The sequence below is a fragment of the Nansenia antarctica genome, assembly GCF_963989245.1.
Source record: "Nansenia antarctica genome assembly, chromosome: 2".
NCBI classification, from domain to species: domain Eukaryota; kingdom Metazoa; phylum Chordata; class Actinopteri; order Argentiniformes; family Microstomatidae; genus Nansenia; species Nansenia antarctica.
Genome location: NC_137675.1, coordinates 57,424,755 through 57,452,194, shown reverse-complemented (window position 1 = coordinate 57,452,194; position 27,440 = coordinate 57,424,755).

Genomic DNA, 27,440 nt, shown 5'->3' with positions numbered 1-27,440 from the left:
ACCATTTTCGAGCATTGACTAATTTTAGATGCACTTGAATTCTACAGGGAAAGGAGGTTTTCATTGCTGACCTTCATGTAACCGCAACGTGGGTCCAGCCCCACAACTGTGATCCCATGAGCCATTTCCCAGTAAGTCAAATGATTGAGCCGGTATTTGAATAAGATAAACAGCTATGTAGACAACATTGTATCCAGCATAAGGCATGCCCTTCATGGGACATCAGCACATTAGCTGTGTTGGTCCTAAATACCTTCTTTTTTTTTTTTACTTGATTTCATCAAGGTAAATTAAATGGTTTCCTAACACTAAGCCAAAAAAACCACTACATGTATGAGAAAGGACTTCATCAAATTATCATGTAATTCATAATCATGCACACCCCAGTTAAGTGTTGGATAAAAATTATAAATGCAGTACATGGTTTTGAACAGGAACATGCTGATCAGAAGGATGCCCTTATCCTTCCACTGTGGGTTCCAGGCCACTTTGTCCTGTGTGTAAGTGTACTATACCCATATATATATACAGAGCATAACTTTATGGTGAATGGTGAATGAATGGTGAATGGTCTTTATTGTCATTGCTATAGTACAGGTACCAAACAACGAAATTTGGGAGGGGTGGCTCCCCTGGTGCTAGGAAAGAAAAATAAAAAATAAAAATACTAAAAAGACAAGAAGGGAAAGGAGCTGGTTTACATAAATAAAGGCTATGTACACTATCCACTATACTATACTGTACAGATAAAACACTGTGCTGTACTCTATGCTATGCCATACCTATTCTAACATTTCCTATTTCTCTGCAACCTTATGTACCCTAGGGTTGTCATATTGCACATAGTGTTATTGCACATTCATTTAAAGTGTCGCAGTTTGCAGGCTTGAAATGTACACATTTGTGCCTCAGCACTACACCTGATTTTTCAATCCAGCAGCTGCCATCAATCCGTCCAGACTGTCCAGGGCCCAGAACCTAGGTCTTTGCTGTGTTCAGGGCCTGGATGGCCCTGGGGTAGAAGCTGAGCTTCAGTCTGTTTGTCCTTGCGAACATGGTCCTGTACCGCCTGTTCGAGGGCAGCCGAGCAAAGTGTTCGTACCCAGGGTGGGATGGGTCTCTGGAGATCTTGGAGGCCTTCCTGAGGCAGCGTGTGTTGTACAGCTCTTCCAGAGATGGTAGGGGGGCGCCGGTGATCTTCTGGGCCGTTCTCACGACTCTCTGTAGCGCATTCCTCTCTGCGGCTGTGCAGCTGGAGAACCAGTTGCAGATGCAGTAGGTGAGGATGCTCTCCACTGCGCAGCGGTAGAAGGCCACCAGTATCTCCTGTCTGGTGTGGTCCTTCCTGAGGACTCTCAGGAAGAAGAGCCGCTGTTGTGCCTTCTTGATGATGGCTGCTGTGTTGTTCTTCCAGGACAGGTCATCCTGTATGTGCACCCCCAGGAATCGGAGGGTTGAGACTCTCTCCACGCTCCCTCCGTCGATGAGCAGGGGCTGGACCTCAGATTTTTTCCTCCTGAAGTCCACGATGATTTCCTGGGTCTTTGACTGGTTCAGCAGCAGGTTGTTAACCTTGCACAGCTTGCTCAGCTGCTCTACCTCATCCCTGTACGCCGCCTCGTCCCCCCCCGAGATGCAGCCCACCACGGTGGTGTCGCCTGCAAACTTTACGATGGAGTTGCTGGGGTGGACGGGGGTGAAGTCGTAGGTGTAGAGGTTGTAGAGGATGGGGCTTAGCACGCAGCCCTGGGGGGACCCTGTGGAGGTGTGGGAGCCCACCCGCACCCTCTGGGGGCGGTCGGACAGGAAGTCCTTGATCCATGCACATATAGAGTGTGATAGTCCCAGGTCTAGTAGTTTGGTCACTAGCCTGTCTGGAAGGATGGTGTTGAAGGCAGAGCTGAAGTCCACAAAGATCAGTCTCGCGTAGCTGTTTCCCCTCTCCAGGTGGGATAGAGTGGAGTGGAGAGTCGTCGCGATAGCGTCCTCTGTGGACCTGTGGGCTCTGTAGGCGAACTGGTATGGATCCAGGTTGGGCGGGAGGCGTGTGACTATGTGGGCCCGGACTAGTTTCTCGAAGCACTTCATGATGATTGGTGTGAGTGCCACCGGGCGGTAGTCGTTTAGGCAGCTCACCGTGCTTTTCTTCTTATATGCAACATATGACATCCACAGTAGTAGATTATAAAGACATACAATGTAGTTGAGCATTTCTCAGCTTTAACCTTCATATGCCATTTGTTTGTGAGTTTGTGTCTATTGTATTACCCCCAGTGTCCTTTTTGCTTATTGCACTAGGAAAGCCGTGAGGTGTCATAGGGCACCAGTGAGTACAAAAACAAATCTACCTTTGCACTCGATCAAATGTCAGGACCCTCCTTTCATGACTTTTCCTAGATATGTGCGTTCTACCACCCAGCATCTTTACATTTTCAAAATCTAGTTAGCAGTGGCGGCTGGTGCAAACATTTTTGGGTGGGGCACAGCAATGTGGCGGGGGGTCCTCTTTTGCGCGTGCACGACTTTTGTTTTCGCGTGCACGCACATAAAACACGCACTGGCGTTACAACCATTGTATAATTTCAACTTTCACCCTTAAAATGACCGTGTGGGCCATGGAGAAGTTACCCTGTCAACTACAGACACTGAGGTGGAAGAGTGACCGGTCTATGGACGTCGGTACGGTCCAATACCCAGTGTCAGACAAGGAGGAAGTCTAGTCAACAAGGCTAGTACAGGCCTCACAGCTACACTCAGGTTAATAAAGGTAGCAGATGAATATGTGTACTATGTGTCTGTGTGACATGGCTACATCAATGAGCAGAGATGAATGCTGCAGTCAGTAGTACAGTACTATCTATTTCATAGACACATGATGGATGATGATGGAGAGTGATGGTGGTCAACACATCACGGCAGGTCAACACATTCAATGATGTATCACAACCAGACCATGTCAGAAACACAACCAGACCATGTCAGAAACACAACCAGACCATGTCTGTAACACAACCAGACCATGTCTGTAACACAACCAGACCATGTCAGAAACACAACCAGACCATGTCAGAAACACAACCAGACCATGTCTGTAACACAACCAGACCATGTCAGAAACACAACCAGACCATGTCAGAAACACAACCAGACCATGTCAGAAACACAACCAGACCATGTCAGAAACACAACCAGACCATGTCAGAAACACAACCAGTCCATGTCTGTAACACAACCAGACCATGTCTGTAACACAACCAGACCATGTCAGAAACACAACCAGACCATGTCAGAAACACAACCAGACCATGTCTGTAACACAACCAGACCATGTCTGTAACACAACCAGACCATGTCAGAAACACAACCAGACCATGTCAGAAACACAACCAGACCATGTCAGAAACACAACCAGACCATGTCTGTAACACAACCAGACCATGTCTGTAACACAACCAGACCATGTCTGTAACACAACCAGACCATGTCAGAAACACAATCAGACCATGTCTGTAACACAAATAACGGCGTTTTGTGACAGAACTTTCACTTTCATTCATGAAATTCACCCCGTCTGTGTTACTGTTTACACAAGTACAATCACAGTGTGACAGTCAGATGGAGCATTCGGTAAACAACAACAGCAATGCATCAGCTGAGTTAAAGAAAACCAACTCTTACCTTTGATGACAGAACATGAGCCGTGTTTACCCGTACCTCCGACTTGCCCCGCGCATATTGCTATGAATAGTTCGAAGATAGGTGCTTGCACGTTAGGTGCGAGGCTGCTTGGTTAACCCATTAGCGGGAACATTATTAGTTGCACAAAATAGGCTGATTTAATTGACCATGAACATCAGAGACAGACATTACGAATGTTCATTTAAAATACTCCGGAAGCCCGAAGTCCGGAAAACCGGAAGTCGGGAGTCCTCAGCATAATACATTGTCTGCAATACAACCGGAGATTCAGGGACGCACATTTGTGCGCCCTGGCCAAGAAATAGAGACAGCCAATTGGAGCGCTGCTACAGCTCACGTGTAAGCGAAAAGTATTCGTCCTGGCATCGACTTGCAATGACCGGCGCCCCGCGTTCTCCCCCTATGTATTTTAACAGTGAGTTTTACATGCATCCTGGTATCAAGGGGTAGCGTACCGTTAGCCCTTCGAAGCTAGTGTGGTCCTGGAATCGCTCGAAACGAAGTAATAGTTAGTTAATGTTAATGGTTTGAATACCCCCAAGAAGAGAGACAGGGTAATGACGAAACTTAACAGGGACAGAGCCCAAATTATATATCTGCAGGAGACACACCTTACCAAATTAGAACATGATAAGCTAAAGAAATATGGTTTTAGGAATCTGTACAGTAGTTGGTTTAAGGGGGGTCACAGAAGGGGTGTGACGATTATGATATCAAATCAGGTCCAGTTTGAGTATAAAAAAGAGATAAGAGATGAGGAGGGAAGATACATTATTGTGAAAGGGAAGCTTGACAATGTGACCGTAACTCTGGTGAATGTTTATGCTCCTCCAGATTGTGCTAAGTCTTTTTTTAGATCATTATTTGATGTTATTGCAGCGGTACAGAGGGTATACTAATCTGTGGGGGGGATATGAATGTAGTTTTAAATCATAACATTGACACAACAAGCCTAAAAAAAACGAAAATACAAATGTCAAAATATGTTAATATATTATTGGATGAGATGGGTTTGGTCGATATATGGAGAAACCTACATCCACTGGAGAAAGACTAAACACATTCTAGAATAGATTATTTGTTTGTTGACTCAGCAAATGTCTACAGGGTTAACGATTGTCATATAGGAGGTGCAGATGTGTCAGATCATAACCCGTTGTACCTCGACATAGGCATTAGTAACCGGAAAAGATTAACCAATTGGAGAATGAATGTAGGTCTGCTGAATAATGAACAGAGGAAGGATAAAATTAAATTGGAAATACTAAATTATATTAAGGAAAATTATAATGGAATGGTGGAGCCAACAATGATTTGGGACACTTTGAAGGCGGTTATGAGAGGCAAATTAATCTCGGAATCGAGTCATGTTAAAAAAACAAATTGGAAAAATATACGAAAAACATAGCAAAACTGAGAGGATTGGAAAGAGACTACCAGAATTCGGCTGATTTAAACACACAAAAGGAAATTAAACTTGTAAAATCAGAGATAGAGAAACATCTGACAGAACGAAATATTCTGTTTACCAAGCAGAGCTATTATGAGTTGGGCCCAAGAGCCACTAAACTACTGGCGAGACGGACGCGTAAACAACTCACGAGTAGTCAAATTCATAAAATTAGAGACCCACATAGGCTACGAATCAACTGATGACAGAACCAGAGGATATAGAGGGAACATTCCAGAGATACTATAAGGAGTTATATGCACAGCCAGAGTCTGCATCAAGAGAGGAGATTACATCTTTTGTAACACACTAGACCAGGGGTCACCAACCTTTTTGAAACTGAGAGCTACTTCATGGGTACTGAGTCATACGAAGGGCTACCAGTTTGATACGCTCTTCTGAAATAACACATTTGCTCAGTTTGCAGTTTGCTCAGTTTGCCTTCAAAATAAAAGTGGGTAACATTAATATCACAAGAAAAGAGGATATTACATACCTGGGCTCCATCTTAGAGGCAAATCTTTCCGGAGATAAAATGGCAGCAAAAGTAATCAAAAAAGTGAACCATAGAACTAGATTCTTGTACAGGATATCCTCACTTGTCAGTAAAAACACACTGAGGACCCTATCAGGAGCTCTCATTCAATGTCACTTCGACTATGCCGTAACATCATGGTACTATAGAACCACAAAGGCCCAAAAAACAAGACTCCAGACAGCCCAAAATAAACTGGTTAGGCTTCTGCTAGGCCTCAACCCTAGGACACATCTAACCGCTGCTCATTTTTTGAGCCTTGATTGGCTACGAGTAGTTGACAGAGTGCAGCAGCTTGCACTGGGCCTGGTCTTCAAGATACGCTACACCACAAAGACACCCAAGTACCTGTCAACATACTTCCAAAAAGTGAACAACGTCCACACATACAATACCAGAGGAAGCTCCACGAACCACGTTCAACCGCGTTGCACCACAAACAAGGGGTTAAACTCATTTGCAAACTATGCAGTAAAAATGTGGAACGCCCTTCCTATAATCTTAAAGGAGTGCAAAACACTGCCCACCTTCAAAACCACTCTCAATTTTTTTTTACAGGAGGCTGCAATCCGTAACTGGACCCTCTAAATCAAAAATCAGATTAAAAGACCCGAACTACCCACTGTACATACTTTGTGTTTTGTCCCCCGCCCCCACCTGTGGTGTATGTCCCCACCTGTCCTACCCGCTGTACATACCTTATGCTTTGTTGTATTGTTCTTCCCATGATGGATGTATGTTTATCTTGTAGATAGTACTAGTTATTTGTCTGTATTATCTTGTAGATAGTACTAGTTTTTTTTGCCTGTCTTACATGTAACGATGAATTGAGAATCAAGGACCCCAATTGAAATAAGCCAGTGGCTTTCTTGGGTTTTTATCCTGTTAGTTGACCTTGTATGTAATATGTACTTTCATGTACCTACTTCTGCAAATCTTCTAATAAAGTTTTCAATCAATCAATCAAAAAGTTATATATTATTAATAATGATTAATGATACTCATCTATGTGAAGACACTGATCACGTTAATGATTTCTCACAATAATTCTCAAAAATGACAACAAGGTGGGAAATAGATATCAATATTCAGCACTTTATCTCTATTAATCTCAGTAATTGTTACATTTTCAGATGATCACTTACATCACTACATTTCATAGGAAAAATTACCCATTTTCACTAGCCACTGACAAACCCTTTTAAGAAATCATGAACTATGTTGCACCATGTTTCAAAAAGTTATCAATTATGTAATGTTAAAGAAAAATCAACTTACATATTTTTAAATACATCTTGTCACATTTTGAACTAATGACCAAATCTGCTGCATTTTTAACAAATTATAACTGTTACATGTCATGAACACACTTTTAAATTGACAATTCTAAAAAACACAATTCTTAAATATTTTATTTCAACTTTGCCATGGCACTGCCATGTTGCCACTGACAACATCTGGTATCTGTTTCTTTGTTAGTGGGAAGACTGGCATTGCATGCTGTTCACCAGTATATTGTAATCTGGTGTGTAACTTGACACTGCAACTGTGAGTGAGTCGTTCAGATGTGCATCAGTGAGGCGTGTTCTGTGTTTGTTCTTGATGAAGTTCATGTCAGAAAACGCTGATTCACAGAGATAGGTTGAACCAAACAGGCTGGCAACCTTCATAGCTGCTGTGCATACACCACTGTACTTTTCTGTATCAACAAGGCACCAAAAGTTTGGTGCAGCCTGGTGGGCTTTGAGGTGGAGGTCATTTTGCAATGTTATAATTTCAATCTCCACCTGTCCAGCATCCAAGTTGAACGTTGCACTTAGTTGCTCAGCACAGCATGTTGTGTCCACATTCATGAAAGGATTGGAAATGAATGACACACATGGCTCAAGCTGATGAAGGTCACAAAACCTATTCTCAAACTCTTGCCCAAGTCTGTTTATGACTTCACAGTACTTTTCTGCAACTTTGTCAAATGTCTCAGATGCAGAAGCATTGTCTTTCAGCACCGACTGCACAGAGGGAAAGTGCAGCACCTTTTTTCTCTTTATATCCACAGAAAAAACGTTCATCTTGGCTTTAAATGCATTTAAAGCACTTATCATATCAACAACAGTCTTACCTTAGCCTTGCAGCTCGCAGTTCAAGTTGTTTAGTTTCCCAGTAATGTCTGTCAAAAATGCAAGGTCAAGTGTCCACTCTGTGTCCTCTAGCAGTGAGACATCTTCGCCTTTGGACTGCATGAACTCTTTGATTTCACCCAAAAGTGACAAAAAACGAAGTAAAACTCGTCCTCTGCTGAGCCATCGGATTTCTGTGTGTAGCAGCAGGTCACCATATTCAGCTGACATCTCCTCCTATAGCACCTTGAAAATCCTGTGCTGTTTTGCTTTGGAGCGGATGTTGTTTATGATTTTCACAACGGGAGTCATCACGTGCCCAAAGCCGATCACTTTTGCACATAACGCCTGCTGGTGAATAATGCAGTGGTAATGCAGAAATGTTGGGAAGTCTGGGTCACCTTTACAGTGAGCGATGAAACCTGTATGTCGGCCGATCATAGCAGGAGCCCCGTCTGTAGTCACCGCTACCAGCTTTTCCAACGGTACCTTTTTCTGCACGAAAAACTCCTTCACCGTGTTATAAATGTCAACTCCCCTCGTAGTTGTCTTTAAGGGCAGTAGTGTCAGGAGTTCTTCTCTTGTGGAGAAATCTTCAAACACCATCTGGATGAAAACCGACAGCTGCGCTGTACTGCTGCTGTCCACGGACTCATCGCACTGGATGCTAAACCAGCTGCACTTAGCCAGATCCTGGTCCAGCTGATCGGCCAAGTTACCAGACATAGCTGACACTCGTCTAGCCATCGTAGATGCCCCCAGTTGGACGTCGGAGAGAGTGGAGATTAGATCGGTTCCATTTTTCTCGTCTTTTAGTACAGTGTTAGCAATTATAAGCATTGCTTCTTTGACAACTTCTCCGTCTGAAAATGCCTTCTTCTTCTTGATCAGAAAATGTGTAGCTCTAAACGAGGGTTCGGTTGCTTTTTGTGACTTTTTCGCCGGCCTCGTGAAAAAAGACTGTTGCTTACCCAAAGCTGCCTTTAGCTCGCGGGCTTTTTCTGCCCGTAGTGCGCTCCCTGGTGGGTAGTTAGCATGGTAGCTTTTGTGACAGGTAGTGAAGTGTCTCTCCACATTGTGCCGCTTTGCCGTGGCCACAGTCGCCCCGCAAATGAGACACACGCAGGTTTCTTTCACAGTCGTAAAAAAGAACTCCTCCTCCCATTCGTTGTGAAAGTGATACGTTTTCTTTCTTTTTTCTGCCATGTTTTTGGGGTACTAAACTGCATTAAGCGCCCATCTTCGCTGCCCCCGCCAACTTACTCTCCACTTGTCACGCGCACAATACTGACGTTAGAACTAGAGTAGGTCAGAGTTCACCTAAACTTATGTATAATAAACATTTTTTGAGATATTGTCATTTTTAAATCTATATGAATGCAAGTGTGATTAAAAAAGAATAGCAACAGAATAAAATATATATAAATTATAGAATAAATAATATATACATTTTAGACGCAGCTCACTAGTCAGTTGTGCTATTTTTAGAACAGGCCTACGGGCGATTCAAGTGGTCTTTGGGGGCGACCTGGTGCCCGCGGGCACCGTGTTGGTGACCCCTGCACTAGACCTACCAAAAATAGGACAGTTACAGAATGATACTCTAACGAGAGACATTACGATAGAGGAGGTAGTGGAGGCAATAAACAGATTTAAAAATGGGAAATCACCGGGCAGCGACGGATACCCGGCAGAATGGTATAAGACATTCAAGGACGAACTGTCTCCGTTGTTAGTTGACTCTTTTAATTGGACATTACAAAAAGGTAAATTACCACCAACATGGGCAGAAGCGATAATAACGGTCATACCTAAACCGGGAAAAGATAAGGAAATATGCGGGAATAATAGGCCGATCTCAATACTCAATTTGGACTATAGAATATATACATCTATTATCTCTAGTCTAGACCAGTGATGCCGGTAACGCGATACTAAGTATCGCGATACTCTAATCTGATTACTTTTCCCAGTAACGACTATTCTATCGCGATACTATTTCCAAATCAGTAATCTGATTAAAGTTACTTATTCGAGTGACTGTGCGTTACTATTGCGTTACTACCTCATAACTTAGGCTAAATGCAGTATTTCTTTGTAATGTTCGATAGTAAACAAACATTTATTGCTTTTCTCGCGTCTTGGGGAGTGACGTCAGTGATCACGTTTTCAACACGAGGTGCAGCAGAATCGCTCACGTGTATCACCACGCTGATTGCACAGTGTAAACAGAAGCGTATAATGGAGCGAGAACAGAGATATGCGTTAAATAGCTGGAAATATAGGGATTATTTTGAGTTTGTGTCAGCAAAGGATGACAAGAACATAAATGTTCGTTGTACACTCTGTGCTGGCAAGAAAATATTGTCCTGTGGTAAAAGCCTGAATGGTCAGGGTAGGTTTTAGGTTTTGTGAAACCCCTCCTTGCTAGTTACTGTTAAGGGGAGGCTACCCCCCCTAGACTTTGCCAATAGGCAAAAAAAGAAAGAAAATAGATATCACTATGAACACATTCCCAGTTTGTTATGTACATAAAAACTATGAAAAAATGTATTGCAAGTTTTCTGAATTTATTATTGTTTATGTTTATTATGCAAATTAGATGCTAATTGGACCCAAATCTCCAGGATCACTCACACCATCATATTTGTCAAATTTTTTTTATTTTTTTTTTATTTATGTTGACACATAAGAAAACAAACTTTGCACACAGCAGATTGTGTCTATGTCCTCGTATCAGCCCATACATCAGGAAATACTGTCCATAGTCATAAAAAAATCTATTTTCGCCATGGTTTTGGTATAAAATGTACTATAAACAGGGCTATGAATGATATATCATCAAACTCTTGTGTGCAGAGAAGCAGAATATGGATAGGAAGAAATGTGGAAAGTTTGGTCTGTTTTGGTGCAAGGAAAATCCTTGTGTGTGGACAAGTGTGTGGACAAACACATAAAAACAAATTTTCGGGAAAACAGACTCAAAGTTTTGTATTGTGAAATATGAAACATTTTTATTTGAAACTGCTATTCACAAACACAAAACCTAATCAAACCATTAGCAATAAACATCCTAAACACCTGACTGATAACTGAATAACATAAACTGAACAGAAATGCACACAGGCTACAAATAGTGGCTGTTATGGAATAGAAAGTGTCTCCCTCTCTCACAAACCTCTGGCACCACCATGTAATCAGCACACAGAACTACAGCCAGCCAGCCAGCCACACACACACACACACACACACACACACACACACACACACACACACACACACACACACACACACACACACACACACACACACACACACACACACACACACACACACACACACACACACTTGTGTCAAGCCTAGTTACAGAACCTGGTACTGGTGTGTGAGCACATCTGCCTCTCCTGTGTGTGAGAGAGGGACAGAACCTGGTACTGGCGCCGCAACCGAGTCGGGGCTCGGATATGTGTTCGGCGGGCCCGAGCCGATTCAGGAAATATTAGAACGGCGTCTGTGGCTCGTACGGTTGCGACGCAGCGGTACTTTGACCTGAAGTGCCTAGGCCGAGAAGCCTGAATTTGAGTTATTTTTAAATGCTTTTCGGTCAGCGCGGCCGTTCCGAGGCGCAGAGACGCACCGTTTTCGACGAGGTCATTCGTAAGGGGCTTGGCACCCGTACTCTGTCGAGTTTTTTCTGCTAGGCGCGACCGAAGATGTTCGACATTTGTGAAAACCAGACCTCTAGCTCACTCAGGAGGGGAGTTATGAATTCTGGCCACAGGAGGCCATACAATGGGCTAGAGACTTGAAATCACTTTTGTCTGAAAGCTGGCATCCCACTGATGGTGTGTGTCTTTTTCTGTTCCCCTGGCTACATAGGAAGTGTCCCAAAGGTGAGCCTAAAGTTCAGGAGGTCGCCAATGTTAAACGGCTGAGTGGGGAGGGGTAGTGAGTGACTAAATTGAGTGCTGTTTGGTGATACATTGGGCTAGAGATCTGAAATCACTTTTGGCTGAAAGCTGGCATCCCACTGATGGTGTGTGTCTTTTTCTGTTCCCCTGGCTACATAGGAAGTGTCCCAAAAGTGAGCCTAAAGTTCAGGAGGTCGCCAATGTTAAACGGTGGGTCACAGTGATTGACTAAATTGAGCGCTGTTTGGTGATACATTGGGCTAGAGACTTGAAATCACTTTTGTCTGAAAGCTGGCATCCCACTGATGGTGTGTGTCTTTTTCTGTTCCCCTGGCTACATAGGAAGTGTCCCAAAAGTGTCCCTAAAGTTCAGTAGGTCGCCAATGTTAAACGGCTGAGTGGAGAGGCTAGTTCCGCCTTCCGCGTCACATGGGACACGACAACCAATCACATTCGAGAATTTTCGCATCAACCAATAGAATCGCGTATTCTAAAAGAATGCAACCTATCTATTTTAGTGATTGGTTGCTGATACAAGGGGCGTTGTAAATTTTGGAAGCGGCCATTTTGAGCACAAGAAACACATCTTTCAAACAAGGCCAGGCTTGATGTATTTCAGACAGCAGCCGTTTCGGTAACGCTGTGCGTAAACTACTAACTTTTGGCGAATTTATGAGGATTTTACGGACGCATGCACCACAATCAAGTAAAATAAACAACCAAATGTGTTTTTGTCGACGTTGTATTGTCACTAATATGAAAGAAAACATGTTTAGGAGGCAAAAGAGCAACTCATCTCAAAATCGGGGAAAAATGGGAAATTGCGTTTTGAGGGGGGTAGCCCCACTTAAATAAAGATTATATTTATTTTATTGTTTAAAAACAAGTATTTATGTTGGGTGAGGCAAAGAAAGACTCTTTATTTTGTTGTTTTAAGTTATTGTTTAAAGTTTAATTATGTAATTTAAGTTACTGTTAAAATAAAGTGAGTTTTGGCAAAACCAGTTTTCATTTTTATGTTGCGGGTGGGGGGGGGGGGGGGGGGTCGGGTGCCTAGGCAGCTGCCAATAGTAACTAAAAAAGTAACTAGTAATCTAACTTAGTTACTTTTAAAATCAAGTAATCAGTAAAGTAACTAGATTACTTTTTAAAGGAGTAATCAGTAATCAGTAATCAGAATACTTTTTCAAAGTAACTGTGGCAACACTGGTCTAGACGACTGGACACCTTTACATTGGACTTGATTGACGAGGACCAAACAGGATTTGTGAGGGGGCGTCAGACACATGATAACATTAGGAGGACTTTGCACATCATAGATCAGGCAAACATACAGAAAAGAGACACGATTCTGGTGCCGAAAATGATTTTGATAGGGTTAATTGGAACTTCCTGTTTACATTTATCATTGAAATTTGGATTCAATGATAAATCAATACAGATTATTCTAACCCTATATCAAAAACCTACAGCTAGAATCAAAATAAATGGAAGCTTATCTAACAAATTCAATCTAGAGAGATCAACCAGACAAGGGTGCTGTTTGTCGCCCACCCTGTTCTCATATTATATTGAACCATTGGCCCAAGCCATACGTGAAAATAGTCGAATCCAAGGGGTGACAGTGGGCGGAGTAGAACATAAAGTGGACCTTTTTGCAGATGACGTCATAGCATTCCTTGAACGGCTGAGTGAATCGCTGCCTGAACTACTGGATCTCTTGAACACATATGGACAGCTATCAGGATACAAGATAAATATGAGTAAAACCCAAATACTCACCATTAATTACACTCCACCAAAGGAGATCAGGGAAAATTCAATTTAAATTGGAATCTAAAGAAAATCAATTATTTAGGGATAGAAGTGACTAGACACTTATCAGGACTATATAGGGCAAATTATGATAAGATTAACCGAGAATTATTAAAAGACATACATCGTTGGTCCACCCTAACATTGGATTTTAGCTCTAAGATTGATTTAGTAAGAATGAATGTATTACCCAGAATCTTATATTTATTCCAGGCATTACCAATAGAGATACCACAAATACAATTCACATCATGGGACAGGATGATCTCTAGATTCATATGGGGGGGAGAGGCCTAGAGTGAGATTCAGAACTCTCCAACTAAAGAGGGAGAAGGGGGGCTTGAGTCTACCGAACCTGAAAGAATACTTCCACGCAGCCCAGTTGAAATATATAAATTGTTGGTGTAAACCGGATTATGGAGCAAAATGGAAAGAAATGGAAAAATAATTTGGTATGTACCCGATACAGAGTGTCATAGGAGATAGGGAAACATTTAAGAAGGTTAGGAATCAAAAAAAATTGGGATTCGATCACAAAATTTACCCGATCACAAAATGGAAATATGGTTCAGAATACTCAAACACAACAAGGCGGAGAAGGATGCACATTTATTGAAATGGGTGGCTTTTGATAGCAATTTTAAACCAGCTGGGCACGATGGGGGTTTCAGACAGTGGGCGGATAAAGGCATTACGGCTTGGTGCACGCTGTTATGCTAGATAAGGGAAAGGTAGTGAGTTTCCAGGACTTGAAAACTACATACATTGGAGGGAATTCTACAAATATCTTCAGATGCGGGATTACTTTGGGAAACGGATTGGACAGGAACTCTCCCTAAAAGTGAATGAGGTGGTACAAGTTATGATTGATGCATATAAAGGGAAGCATGTCAGGGCTATAACTACATTGTACAAGGCATTGATGAGTGGCAAAAACACAACAGGGTATATAAAAGAAAAATGGGAAACAGAATTTGATATAGAAATATCCGAAGATGATTGGGATAATATGTGGGAAAAACATCAGACCTCAACCTGCTCACGAGCATGGAGAGAGTTTTCCTGGAAAAATCTGATACGTTTTGTTATCACACCCAAAATAGTAAATACCTATTCGGATACAAGGAAGTCATGTTGGAGGAATTGTGGGGTATCTGAGGCTAACCATGCCCATATATTCTGGAATTGCCACAAAATAATAGGGTTTTGGGGAATGATACATGGGATAACACAAGAAATTCTGGGTTACAAATTTCCTATGAATCACAAGCTGCTCTATATGTGTAATTACACAGAAAATGAGATATCTATTCAAGATACTCATGGTCGCTGGGAAAAAGGCTATCACAAGGAAATGGGGTACGGAAGACCTACCTACTCAGGCCCAATGGGTAGACACAGTGAGGAAAATCCATGTTATGGAAAGACTGACTCACAGACTACGACTTTTAGGACCACAGATGGACAACAAATGGATGAAGTGGACTCTATGGCAATTGACACAGACTTGAGACATGACAGCAGTAGCTTTTTCTTTTCCTTTTAATGTTTTTCTTTTGTTGTTTTTGTTGATGTTGAATTGTTGTATTATTGTTCTTATTGTTGAATAAAAAGAAAATTGCACAAAAAAAAAGACTGAAACTAAAATTAAAAATAGCTGCCAAAATTAACACTATAAAGAATGGGGGGATACTGTTCCCGGTGGTGGAGATGGCACAGGAGAGAGTTACCATGTTCCTCTCTCGGCAGAGGTCAAAGATCCCACCTGTTTATAGCCTTTCCTGGCTACACAGGGTTGCCACGCTACCTGGAAAACAGGGAAAACATGGAAATTATCGAGCCCTATTTATTCCATACTTGGAAAAGGCATGGAAACTGAGCAAAATGTAAAATGAACATGGAAATCTTGTGTTGTCCTGGAAAATTTGATAGGCTTTCTAAAACCTTTAATAATGGAAGTTTATTCTCAAATGTAAGTAGTTGGCTTGGAACTGTCTGTGGCCGTTCAAAATTTGGGTTTATCAATGTTGGTTGGCAAGCACATGGTGCATTGTTGCAAACAAACATCGATGTGCTTGCTAGCTAGCTAGTGCTTGGAATGTGTTGCTAACGGTAACGGCCAATAGCGCTATTAGCATACCCATTAGCTGCGTGAACGTTTGTTGGGTAGCCTGTTGTTGGGCGCATCCCTAAGCCACCCCAACATTGTTAAGGTCTTTGAGATTTTCGAGACGTCGGAAGGAAAGGTGTTTATGATTATGGAGCTTGGTGCGCAAGGGGACTTAACTGGAGTTCATCAAATTCAGAGGTGCTTTACCCAAGGATTTCTGCAATGAAGTATCCCGATTCCAAAATGTGCACATGACTTAAGGCCTTTGCACACCAATGCGTTTTTTAGTCCATTAAAATACAAATTTGAACTCATGTTGTGTCAATCACGCTTGCACACCAAATCCAAAATATTCGTCCGACATTAAAACAAAGATTGCGTCTGTCAAAAGCCTTTTGAGAATTGATTTTGACCACTCCGCCATGATATAGAGGGACATATCGTCAAGTTAGAACTGCAGGACAGTTGGATTAATGCTCCATGTCTCAAGTATTATCTCGGCGGTTAGTCGAGTGAAAGAAAAACAACATACAGATGATAATTCACAAAATATAATACCACGAAAGCGTATGGCAGTAAACAATAACATTCATTTGGGTAGCATCATACTCAAATTCAGGCAGAAGGGCAGGGTCCGGGCAGGTGCACACACTGTCACAGACTGCCAATGCATCATATAGGTACATAATTCAGCATGGTTATAGCCGTTTCTTTCTCTATTCTACTATTCTATTCTACTTCTGCTGTCTGCGTCACCCTGGGTATTCCCTTACGCGTGATGAAAACATGTCTACTAAACATGTTTTAGATGGCAAACAGTAAAGAAATGCCACAATATACCAGGACTTAAGAAACGAGATGCCCAACAAAGGATTTGACAAACCCTGGCCTATTTTGCGCAACAAGTAAAAGTAAGTAGTAAAGTGGAAGACTCTGAAGCAGCGGAGACAGGGTTGCCAGATGGGCTGGATTTTGGTGGATTTAGCGGTTTTTAGACTGGTTAGGCTGGAAATTGTCAATCCCATCTGGCAACCTTGAGCGGAGAGTCTACACATGGTATGTTTACAGATATCACACTGCTGGAGATGCACACCACACTTTGTTAAAATAAATTGTACTTTTCTACTGATAATACATTCTACTGGTCTACCATTTGGTTTTAGTTATATTGCTCTCAGTTGTTTGTACCTTTTGCTAAATCAAGCATTTAGAATGTAGAGTGCACATTGCGAAATCTCGCAACGTCAATATAACAAATAAACGCATCGGACTCTAATAAAACGCATCGGAGGTCAGTGTGCAAGGTCTCTGTGCATAACGTTTTTTTCCGGATGACGGATTTAAAAATATGCATGCGAAAAAAACGCATCGGTGTGCAAAGACCTTTAGACATTGTCCACAGAGACTTAAAATGTGAAAACCTACTCTTGGACAAGGACCTTCCACCTCAAAGTGTCAGACTTTGGATTCGCCAGGAGAATCAATTACCATGATGATGGACAAATGATCCTTGTTAAATTCTGATCTTTTATGCATATGAAGACTACAGAATTTCTAATTTCTACCCAACTGGGTATGAGATTTTTTAAACTTAAGCACAGGAGTTCAGCATACAAGTCTCGTTCAGTCATCTCTCAGTGCAACAACCTAAACAACAACTACTGCTACATATAATAGTAATAATAACTTCATTTGTATAACACTTTGTCAAAGTGCTTTACAGTAGGTAAGCAACAATTAAAACAGCTATTCCAGTTTAAAAAAACACATAATTACACAACACAAATACACAAGCTATGACATATAGACAACAGAAAACAGTTGGGTCTTCAACACTTCCACTGAGCTTGCCTGTCTGATATCCAATGTAAGAAGGTTCCAAAGAGTTGGTGCACGGAAAGAAAATGCCCGCTCACCGATTTTCTTCTTCCTGACTCTGGGAACAGTCAACAGGGCAGAGCCTTTTGAGCGCAGAGACCTTGAGGGGACATTTGGGTCCAGAAGGTCCTTTAGATAGGAAGGCGCAGTGCCATTTACAGCTTTGTATGCTAGTAACAACAACTTGAAGTCCGCTCTAACATGGACAGGGAGCTAATGAAGGGAAGCCAGTACTGGTGAAATATGGTCATATTTCTTTGACCCAGTCAAAATGCGAGCTGCAGCATTCTGGTCCATTTGTAGGCCATGGAAGCTCTTTTTTGGCAATCCCGACAGAAGGACATTGCAGTAATCTGGCCTAAATAGCCTAAACAATAATTCCTATTGTTTCCTATACAATCCTCAGTAAAACGTTCTGCGGCACCGCAGCCTATGCAGCACCAGAGGTTTTAGAGGGAATCCCATACAACCCCATCATGCTCTGTGGATGTATGCCATATGACGACTCCAACATCAAGAAGATGCTGAAGATACAGAAAAAACATTCTGTTGACTTCCGCAGCAAGAATGTCCCGTTAGAAGCCAAAACACGGCACGGAAGCTGGCCTAAAGCATGGTCCTGGGAAGGAATGAGGGTAGAAGGCGGACACTGTGTGTGGTACACTGGACTATGGGCAGGAGCAGGGGGGTACTGGGTGGAACACTGCTCAGACACAGACTGAATCGAAGGCTCTGGATGAGACTGCACAGTGTGGAGGGCGGTGGCATGGCTCTTCAATGGCACAGAACTACCGGTCCTGCCAGAGGCTCTCAGCTCTCTCTGATAATTATCAATCTTCAACTGTATGTCTCGTGAGCTCCACTCCTCAATAGCCTTGCATTCCAGAATACGGGATAGTCCAGAGTCCGGGCAATGCCTGACAAACATCCGTGCTACCTCTTCACCCATGTTCTCCATCCTCCTACCTTGTCTGCGAAGGCCCTCACCAGCTACATCAGCTGCTTTGTTGATCCTCAACCAGTAGTCTACAGGGTTCTCATTGGGTCTGGGTAGAGTGGCATAGAAATCTGACAACGGGAGGCATGATGACACATCACTGAAGTACTTGAGAAGGATATCATAGATGAGATCAGGGTTCTGCTTCACATCAAGTGTCTGATCGCTACGCAAACCAACCCTCACGACATCCTTTGCCTTACCCATCAGCCTTGCCAGTATCTCCTCAGCCTGTTCATGCATTGGACATTTCTGCTTTCTCAGATAAGCTTTAGACATGTCAATCCAGTCCTGGACTGAACACTTATCAGAACTATCACCTCGGAACATTGGTGGTTCCCTGTCTGATTTTACATTCACAGTAACGCGCGGAACCTCCTGTCTAACAACATTAGGATCAGTTACAGGATCTGGAGGCGATGTGCAGTTGAGGTGTGCACTGCTCATACTACTTGGGTGAACTACACCAGCTGAAATTAACTTGGTTACAATGGACTCGCCAATCTGAGCACCTAGCTGACCCATCATGTCTGAAAGGTGATGAAGAGCTTCAGTGTCATTAACACTGGGTGTGGATGTGGGAGGAGCCTCCCCTGTAAACTGTCCGACAGCAGCACAACCTGGGTCCTGACCTGACCCTGTGCCTCTACCATTGTCAGTAAACAACTGGGAACACCCCACCTCCCTACTATTCAACCCACCGATGACAGCACTGTCAGAAAAGCTCTGACATGCCCCCCATGCACCCCTCCCCATAGGCAACACTGGACTGGCAAACATCTCATCATTAAAACCTGGCCTCTGAGCCATAGTGGTACAGACTTGCGTTGTGTAATATTACTGAATGAAAAAAATAAATAATAATAATAATGTTTAAAAAAATATATAAAGTTACAGCAGGACATAAAAACCAAAACAATCAAAGCACTTTTTAAACTGATGTAATCACAGACCTCAGACTGAATGACCATTTACTATAATACTCTGACCACACTTGATCTATCACACTAAGACCTGGCATCCACGCAGCATCCACGGAGATCGGCGTTCAGCTGATCTTGAGATCGACGTGTCACGGCACCAGTGTAACGATGGTCAAACAGGCAACCTTCTTTCAACCAATTCTTTTTATTGACCTGCATAGAAGACATATAAAACACAATTTGTCTCTGGTCTGCAACTCTTGTGAATCCATTAAGATGGCAGCCATATTCTGGTTGTCCCACCGTGTATGTATATTTCACATCAGGATAATTTGTTTACAGAAAGAACACAAATTTCCCTCAAACATTACAAATAACAATTACAAACAACATGTGGAGCAACATACCTGCATAGAAGACATATAAAACACAATTCTTCTCTGGTCTGCAACTCTTGTGAATCTGCGCATTCAAAATAACATACAATAAATGTTCTGTTTCACATCATCACAATACATCACATCATCACAATACATGTAAAAACAAACAGCACAGTACTACACCAACATTTTCACCCTACATTACAAGATTCTCCACACAAACAACAAAACACGAGGAGCATTTTACATCGCGCACATACCCATTAAGATGGCAGCCATATTCTGGTACCATCGTAAGTACGGCAACAACAGAAGGACAAAAGAACGCGCAGACCTGCAGTACACCCAAACTCCAAAGGGGGCTCCAACAACAACCAGGGCTGCTCAAGCACGGCGAAACTCATCTACATTCACCACAACTAAACATACATTCCCAACTCTGTTACATATACTGTACAGATAGACGACTAGGGTTGTCATATTGCACAATAGTGTTATTGCACATTTATTTAAAGTGTCGCAGTTTGCAGGCTTGAAATGTACATATTTGTGCCTCAGCACTACACCTGATTTGTTCAGTCCAGCAGCTGCCATCAATCCGTCCAGACTGTCCAGGGCCCCGAACCTAGGTCTTTGCTGTGTTCAGGGCCTGGACGGCCCTGTGGTAGAAGCTGTTCTTCAGTCTGTTTGTCCTTGCGGCCAAGGTCCTGAACCGCCTTTTCGAGGGCAGCCGGGTAAAGTGTTCGTACCCAGGGTGGGTTGGGTCTAAGCATAACGATAAGCAATTAGCACAGTCCACAGCTTAGTCACCAGGAAACCCATGATCCCAGTTCCAGATGTCAGATGCAACTGCTGCTGTTATCAATATAGTCCACAGTTGTCACCAGGAAACAAGTATAGTAGTGTGATGGGAAGGGGATTAAATACAATTACGGTACTTTACTTACTTCAGCTTTAACACTGTACATGTGCTACATGTCCTCTGATTGCAGGGTGCCAGAGGAACCTGCTGCAGCAGCAGAGGGGAGAGTGGCTGTGGAGGATCCTGCTGGTTCTATTAATAAAGAAGTAATAAGTAAAAGCAGTTAGCACAGTCCACAGCTTAGTCACCAGGAAACTGTAAATGTTTTGATCATCTAAAAGTAAACAATAAAAAATTAGATTCTTCATCTAAACGTGAACAGTAAAAGTTTTTTTCCTAGTACAAAAGCAATTTTCACAGAAATGAATTCACATTTGAGTCACGTCTTAAAGCACCAACAATGTCACAAACCCTCGGTCTACACTGACTAACCTATGATATCCTGCTGTGTGGCACTCTCAGCTCTACCTCTCTCACCCTGCAGTTCACTTAAGAGGGCGTTGAGACAGTTAATAACATCAGGGATTTATTACATACTTATACTTGTCTTCACACAAGAACTATTTATTTACAACAGTAAATCATTATTTTTGCAGTACTTATAATAATTTTTGCAGCCACAGTATTCCCTGTGTTACATTCTGGTTGTCTAGGGAAGAAGGAACAAGGATACCGATGTTATGGTATAAAAAAGGATGTTTATTCCGGCCAGGATGTACAACACAAAATTGAATTTAAACTTACATTTCTAAACCGAACAAGTTTTCTTTTGTAGTTATTTCCAGCCACAATGTCACACTCAGAGTCGTACAGGATACAGCTTTTATTGGACAGATGAAAGTCAACCACGCCAAGCTCATTCTCGAAGATGATTTTCACACTTCCTAGAGTCAAAAAAGTCAATGAAAGGTACAATTCTATACGAAGAAGTTTAGCCTGCAATACATGCTACACCATAAAGGCTTATTCTATCGTTTGTGTTGTCAGGGTCATTTGTGTCCTCCCCCCCCCAAAAATGTAAAGGCTAAAAAAAGTGCTTCAACAAATGAGTAGTGTTGTCTACCCACAGATCAGACAGTTGTTGTCTTATCCGACTCCATGGCACTTTACCACCGAGTCAGACAACCTTCCCAACTCACTCATCAGTTGAACTTTGATCAAAAGGACATGATCATTTGAGGTGTTTTTCATCACCTTGATTGGTTGGTCCTGCGTTACTCCGAACTGCTGGGGGAAGTTGTATTTATTTTATTTAACCAGATGTCAATTGAGAATCAATTGATTGAACATTGTTGTGTATTTTATCTTTATTGGTTATGAATCAAAGAACAGTTATTGAGTTTAAAGGGCTCTGCACACAGCGTGCGATTTCTGTTGCGCGTCAACGTTCCATTTTGAAGTTTGAATGGAAGTCTATGAGAAAATCATAAAACATCGCATCCCAATGCACACAGCGTGCGATGCAATTTCTGTTGTATGTTCTCATAGACTTCAATTCAAACTTCAAAATGGAACGTTGACGCGCAACAGAAATCGCACGCTGTGTGCAGAGCCCTTAAGACGATTTATTTAAAGTACAAAAGTATACAGTTACCACAGCTGGATTTCTGGTCTGCTCTCCTCTGTTGGGCTGGGGTCGTTAAAGAGCCCCCTCTGCTCTTGTCTTGCCCTTTTTGTTCCCTTTTCTTATGCAAATATCTACCAGTGATCCTATCACAGCCACTACAGATGGTCAAGGGGTGAAAAGGGGAGAGCCCAATATGATGTCACCTGGCCTTAAGTCAGGGGGCAGGTCACAGACCACAAGAGCCATTCCACAACACTCCCCCACAGACAGGCCCATATCATATACAATCCATGCATGTGTGTGTGTTTAAGTACAAATAAACTACAACATCAAAGTTGATGGGTGAGTTGAGAAGGCAAGTTACCATGCAGTCGTATCAAGTGGCTGTTTGTTTTGACTAGGTTGCTTAGCGAGTTTAACTTCCCCTTCAAACTTTGCACGAGTACTGAGCCCCTCCACTTCTCATTGGCAATGATGTGTCCATAAGGGGGGGACAGCATTTACAAGCACTGCCCTTTTTGTCTCCATTTGGAATTACGAACGAGGACGAGTTTCCTGGGATTAGTTTGCCTCCAGAATTGCATCTGTGTCCCGTGAACGACACATTTATATTTAACTTATCTATGGAAATAAACATCTCAATTATTGCTTTTAAGGGTTTGTAATTCTATTTCTAATATCCTAATTCATTTGGTGAAAAACGGCAGGGACTGAAAGTGAAGTTTCTGACGGACGTGAATACATATATACCGCCATCTGGTGGGCAGCGGAGGGAATACATCTATACCGCCATCTGGTGGGCAGCGGAGGGAATACATCTATACCGCCATCTGGTGGGCAGCGGAGTGAATACATCTTACACCGCCACCTGGTGGCAGTAGAGAACATTACACATTTACCTACCCGATCACTTCGATAACCACGTTGCTGATGTGGATGACGCCGGTTAGCTAATTCCGTTGGTTGATTCTACCTGGACGACAAACACACAAAAAACTAAAACTAATCCATATACACTTATACTTACACTTCAACTAAAACAGGTACGAAATTCATACAAGGATTCATACAGGATTCATACAGGATTCATAGGATTCATACAGGGAAGCAGTGGCAACGGGTTAGCTATAGCAAGTAGCAGCTCGCTGTGATTGACCAATCACATTGCAGGTGATCCAGTCAGGTCTGTGTTCGGTGCGTTGGACTTCTTGCTCAGCGAACTTTAAGAAGGTACAAAACTAGGGAAATTGCTAAGCTATCACGTTTCAAAAAGGCATGTGCAAGCGAATTATCTGCTAGCTGAAATTATAATTAGCCAAGAAAATCTCCGTTTACCATATTAGTTTATTACCAGACTGCGTTTCTCGTGAAGTCATTAGCTAAGCAGGCTAACCGCACGTGCTTAGTTATTTTATTGAGCAAAATCATAAAATGCACGACTATAACTAACTATTTTAACCATTATTATATAGCTTATAGATTTGAAGAACACACCAAGCTGAGTTTGTTGCTGTGTTGTGGAAGCTAAGCTCATAAAGCAAGTTTCAATTATATGGAATACAGCCACGTGCGATATTCTTTGTTTTAACTTGCAGTTGGCCAAGCTGTTGGAGGTTTGAACGATGCTTCACATATCAATTTTGAAGGTAATTATTTCATCATTGCATAAATGTGTAGTATTAATAGTGGCTGATGTCGGTTCAAGTTCTGACCTTGTTAGAAGAAGAATGAATGTTTTATTTGCCATGCAATCAACTTGTCAATCAATTGTTGGAATTTGGTATTTTTTGCTCTAGGCACAGGGTCAGCAATAGTCGGCTCCCCTGGAGCAATTAGGGGTTAAGTGCCTTGCTCAAGAGCACATGCAGCTCCCTCATGAGGCGGGGATCGAACCAGTGACCTTCCGATTGCTAGCCGGCCTCTCTAACCACTAGGCTACCGCCTCCCCCATACCATATTGTTACCTTGCATCTTTGAGACCTAACCTGTATAGTTGACTTGACATGCTCTGTATCGAAGGCTGAGAATCCGTTCTGTCTCTGGGGCCGGATCGTGAAGGGACCAGGGATCGAACCAGAGAGTCCAAAAGCGTATGAAGACCTGCAGGTGAAGATGAACCTCTTCTATCATGAGGTCAACCAGGATGTGCAGAAGATAAAGCCTTCATCTATACACGAAGGGCAGGTAATGACTGTGAACTGTTGCACACATTCTCCATCTACCTGTTCTGGAGACATTTTCATGGTATAAGAAACACATTTTGTAGTTTCTAGTAAACGTATGCCTGCATTTCTACATGGCTTAGCTCAGTGGTTCTCAAACCTCTCCTCGGGGCCCCCAGCCACTCCACATATTTGGTCTGTTCCACCACCAGCACACCTGATTCAACTAATCAAGTACAAATCATAATCGCTTTGTACTTGATTAGTTGAATCAGGTGTGCTGGTGGTGGAACGGATCAAATATGTGGAGCGGCTGGGGGGCCCGAGGAGAGGTTTGAGAACCACTGGTTTAGCCCATGCATGACTTGAATGTGGAGGTGAATAGGGATGATTGATAAGATGTTATTGATACTAGGGATGCCCCGATACGGTTTTTTTGGCCACCGATCCTCTATGAGCAATATCTGCCGATATACTGCCAATACCGATATTAAAACAATAAAATAATAATAATAATGAAGATTTGTGTTTTTAATTAACACATAATTAACATTAATCTGGTGTAGTCTAAAGAAATATGGATTCAAGAATACAAATAGTGAATTAAATAACACATTATTTATTTATTACTAGGCTGGAAAAAAAGAAACAAAAATGACCTTATTATGTCTTGGAACCGCTTTGCATTATTGCAAACAAAATAAATAAATAATATGAATTCAATCAAAGCTTGTTTTCCATGGAGAGTGGAAACATTTAGGTTATTGAGCATGCGACTGTTATGTAGGACACTGTGTTTTGGTGTTTGCGACGTCACTAAAACTACAAACACACCACGGAACGGTGTGGACCTCAATTCTTTCATGCCTCTGAAATATAACATTGGCGAAGAGGATGGCTGAGTTTTCACTACCAACACCGGCACCTTTCTGGGGGCCATTCCACTAAAGGTGGATCAGTATAGCGGCGATATAAATAAATGCGGCGATCAGGCAACTCGAGATTGGAATTCAAGAAATTGCGGCAAGTCGAGTAATCGTGGCAGCCCTAGCTCGAAGTGGCGGTGAGGTCTGGAAAAATATTGACAAGGTCTTTAAAAAGTCTTAGAAAGGTATTGAAATTAACCTCAAGATTCCTGTATATACCCTGACTTGGGTCTACTGTGTTGCTCCCCCAGGTGTGTGTGGTGTACGTCTCTGGCCTGAAGAACTGGTGCAGAGCCATAGTGGAGTCCCTCTTCCTGGGTACCGTCGGCAGTCAGGCCATGTGCTTCCTGGTCGACCACGGAGAACACACCGTCGTCTGCTCAGATGAGTATGTCTCGACTCTGCTACTGAAACAATACAGGACTAGAAGAACAATGCGTTGCTGTAATCAGGGTTCCCACGTGTAAGGCGATCAATTTCTCCAGAATCGATTTAATTGAGTCGTCACTTACAAGCGAGTTCGTTTAATCTCAACGAGACGTCCTTGATATCACTTCTTAAGATACTATGATCCAATCAAATATTAGGCACCACTACTGAACTGTTCATTAAGATAATATTTATTCAAGCACATCAGCAAGCAATAATAGTTCATTTCCATGGAAAAGTGGTCCCATCTAGTTTCACCTCTGCAGGCCCGTCTCAGCTAGCCGTCAACAAGTTAACTGCAGAAGCTCCACCAAACAAGAGTCCCGTTTAGCCTTGGTACATAGTCTTTATACATTTGATTTAACATTTGGGGCTGGGTGGTGCCTCCCCCCCCTATCTGGTAGTTTTCCAATTGTCAGCACAAAATCCGTTGCAGCTGCGAGCAAGTGTTTTAATTAGGTATGTGGCCTTCACTCCTCTCTGTGTGTTATCTCCTTCTGGCCTCCCGTTGTCATGGTGATATCCGTACTTGTGTGAGCAGAGCAGTGAGTCCTTATCAGTAGCTTGTGAAAACATTTGAAGTTACACAGTAATATGAGTTAGGATTCGATTTACAAGTTAAAATATAGTATAGAAGAATAGACTTATCATTAATCATTAGTTATGAAAGTATAAAATTAGTACAGAAAAATAGAATATCATAACAGCAGGTATACAATGGTTGTTAGCACATAGGTAAAAATAAGTAATTTACAGGCAGTTTGAATCATAAAACGTTCTTTTAGTCAGGAGCTTGTCTTCTTCTTGTCGCTCAAAAACAGAACCTCTCTTTTGGCTTTGCGTGACCTTCCTATTGTTCTCAACTGACCTCAGTCACATATTATTTAAATGAGCACATAGTACATGATTTATCACTTCTAGTTATTTTAATACAAATTCCCAACAAATGGGTCCTTGAAATCCTTGAAAGTTTGTGAATTTGAGGGGGAAAAAATCAAGGCCTTAAAAGTATTTGAAAATTGAGATGGGTCATTGAAAGTGCTTGAATTCCCCTCTCTCTCTCTCTCTCTCTCTCTCTCTCTCCCCCCAAAAAAATATAGGTAACATGTAGAAGGGAATAAAACAACCATACTAGTTGCTACGGTTAATTAGTTAGATTTGAAAACCGTTCATGGTCATTCCTATTATATACATTCTCATCTAGATCTGTCTCAAACTATGCTGTGGTGGGCTGCAAGTAGGGATGCACTAGTATGAAAATTCAGGGCCCTTACCGATTATTCATAACACAATCGGCCAATACCCATACCGATTATTTGTTACATTTACATTGTTGGCTTTTAGCCGGCGCCTGACATTGACCTAAGACAAGTGACACTGCACTCTGCAACGCTTCGGGTTCAGGTGGTGAAACAGGGCTCTGATCTAGAGTCAGTTTACCATAGCGTAATCATTATGTAGGAAAGGGCAAAACTGATCTTAGGTCATTATGGGTAAATTGGTCTGACAGGCCATCAGAGTTGGAAAGACCTCCGGAGAGAGAGGCTTCAGATAGGCCTTCACTGTCTTAATCTTAACATAATCTCAGTTTACAGCATGCTTTGCCCAATCCATCCCAGCTGGCTGTTATAATCACTCTCTCACTCAAAAAACAAACATGAGATTAAAACGGATCAAAT